The following is a 2837-nucleotide window of genomic DNA, read 5'->3' on the forward strand; positions in this document are numbered from 1 at the left end:
CCCTCTCTCTGCCCCTCCCCCCCTCTCTGCCCCTCCCCCCTCTCTCTGCCCCTCCCCCCTCTCTCTGCCCCTCCCCCTCTCTCTGCCCCTCCCCCCTCTCTCTGCCCCTCCCCCCTCTCTCTGCCCCTCCCCCCTCTCTCTGCCCCTCCCCCCCTCTCTCTCTGCCCCCCCCCTCCCTCTCCCCTCCCTCTCGCGTCGCCCCTCTCTCCGCCCCTCCCCCCTCTCTCTGCCCCTCCCCCCTCTCTCTGCCCCTCCCCCCTCTCTCTGCCCCTCCCCCTCTCTCTGCCCCTCCCCCTCTCTCTGCCCCCTCCCCCCCTCTCTCTGCCCCTCCCCCTCTCTCTGCCCCTCCCCCTCTCTCTGCCCCTCCCCCTCTCTCTGCCCCTCCCCCCTCTCTCTGCCCCTCCCCCCTCTCTCTGCTCCTCCCCCCTCTCTCTGCCCCCTCCCCCCTCTCTCTGCTCCTCCCCCCCTCTCTCTGCTCCTCCCCCCTCTCTCTGCTCCTCCCCCCTCTCTCTGCTCCTCCCCACCTCTCTCTGCCCCCCTCTCTTGCCCTCCCCCCCTCTCTGCCCCTCCCCCCTCTCTCTGCCCCCCCTCTCTGCCCCTCCCCCCTCTCTCTACCCCTCCCCCCTCTCTCTGCCCCTCCCCCCTCTCTGCCCCTCCCACCTCTCTGCCCCTCCCACCCTCTCTGCCCCTCCCTTCCCCTCCCACCCTCTCTACCCCTCCCACCCTCTCTGCCCCTCCACCCTCTCTTTTCCCCTCCCACCCTCTCTGCCCCCTCCCCCCTCTCTTTTCCCCTCCCCCCCTCTCTTTTCCCCTCCCCCCCTCTTTTCCCCTCCCCCCCTCTCTTTTCCCCTCCCCCCCTCTCTTTTCCCCTCCCCCCTCTCTTTTCCCCTCCCCCCTCTCTTTTCCCCTCCCCCTCTCTTTTCCCCTCCCCCACTCTCTTTGCCCCTCCCCCCTCTCTCTGCCCCTCCCCCTCTCTCTGACCCTCCCCCCTTTCTCTGCCCCTCCCCCCCTCTCTCTGCCCCTCCCCCCTCTCTCTGCACTCCCCCCTCACTGCCCCTCTGCCCCTCCCACCCTCTGCCCCTCCCCCCCTCTCTGCCCCTCCCCCCCGCTATCTGCCCCCCTCTCTGCCCCACCCCCCTCTCTGCCCCTCCCCCCTCTCTCCCCCTCCCCCCTCTCTCTCCCCCTGCCCCCCTCCCTCCCCCTCCCCCCCTCTCTCTCCCCATCCCCCCTCTCTCCCCCCCTCTCCCCCTCCCCCTCTCTCCCCCCCTCCCCCTCCCCCCCCCCCTCTCTCTCCCCCTCCCCCTCCTCTCTCCCCGTCCTCTCTCCCCTTCCCCCCCCTCTCTCGGCCCCCCCCTCTCTCTGCCCCCCCCTCTCTCTGCCCCTCCCCCCCGCTCTCTGCCCCTCCCCCCGCTCTCTGCCCCTCCCCCATCTCTGCCCATCCCCCCTCTCTGCCCCTCTCTCTCTCTCCCCTCCCCTCCCCCTCCTCTCTCCCCTCCCCCCCCACTCTCTCCCCCCCTCCCCCCCTCTCTCTCTCCCCCCCTCTCTCTCCCCCCCTCTCTCTCCCCCTCCTCTCTCTCCCCCCCTCTCTCTCTCCCCCTCCCCCTCTCCCCCTCCCCCCCTCTCTCCCCCTCCCCCCTCTCTCTCTCCCCTCCCCCCCCTCTCTCTCTCCCCCTCCCCCCCTCTCTCTCTCCCCCTCCCCCCCTCTCTCTCTCCCCCTCCCCCCCTCTCTCTCTCCTCCCCCCCCTTTCTCTCCTCCCCCCTCTCTCTCTCCTCCTCCCCCCTCTCTCTCTCCTCCTCCCCCCCTCTCTCTCCCCCCCTCTCTCTCTCCCCCTCCCCCCTCTCTCTCTCTCCTCCCCCCTCTCTCTCTCCTCCTCCCCCCCCTCTCTCTCTCCTCCTCCCCCCTCTCTCTCTCCTCCTCCCCCCCCTCTCTCCCTCTCTCCCCCTCCCCCCCTCTCTCCCCCTCCCCCCCTCTCTCCCCCTCCCCCCCTCTCTCCCCTCCCCCCTCTCTCTCCCCCTCCCCCCTCTCTCTCCCCCTCCCCCCCTCCTCTCCCCCTCCCCCCTCTCTCCCCCTCCCCCCCTTCTCCCCCCTCCCCCCCCCCCCTACTCCCCCTCCCCCCCTCTCTCTCCCCCTCCCCCTCCCCCCTCTCTCCCCCCCCCTCTCCCCCCCCTCTCTCCCCCTCACCCCCCCCCCCCCTCTCTCCCCCTCCTCCCCCCCCCCTCTCTCTCCCCTCTCCCCCACCCCCCCTCTCTCCCCCTCTCTCCCCCCCTCTCTCTCTCCCCCTCCCCCCTCTCTCTCCGTCCCCCTCTCTCTCCCCCTCTCTCACCCCTGTCTCCCTCCCTCTCTCCCCCTCCCCCTCCCCCTCTCTCTCCCCCCCCTCTCTCTCCCCCTCTCACTCCCCCCCTCTCTCTCTCCCCCTCCCCCCTCTCCCCCTCCCCCCCTCCCTCCCCCTCCCCCCTCTCTCTCACCCCCTCCCCCCCCTCTCTCTCCCCCTCCCCCCCTCTCTCTCTCCCCCTCCCCCCCTCTCTCTCTCCCCCCTCCCCCCCTCTCTCTCTCCTCCCCCCCCTTTCTCTCCTCCCCCCTTTCTCTCCTCCCCCCTCTCTCTCTCCTCCTCCCCCCCTCTCTCTCTCCTCCTCCCCCCCTCTCTCTCCCCCCCCTCTCTCTCTCCCCCTCCCCCCCTCTCTCTCTCTCCCTCCCCCCCTCTCTCTCTCTCCTCCCCCCTCTCTCTCTCCTCCTCCCCCCTCTCTCTCTCCTCCTCCCCCCTCTCTCTCTCTCCTCCCTCCCCCCCCTCTCTCCCTCTCTCCCCCTCCCCCCTCTCTCCCCCTCCCCCCTCCTCTCC

This window comes from Chiloscyllium plagiosum, unplaced genomic scaffold (genome assembly GCF_037043375.1).
Source record: "Chiloscyllium plagiosum isolate Xiang-an unplaced genomic scaffold, Cpla_swu_hap1 HiC_scaffold_35, whole genome shotgun sequence".
NCBI classification, from domain to species: Eukaryota; Metazoa; Chordata; class Chondrichthyes; order Orectolobiformes; family Hemiscylliidae; genus Chiloscyllium; species Chiloscyllium plagiosum.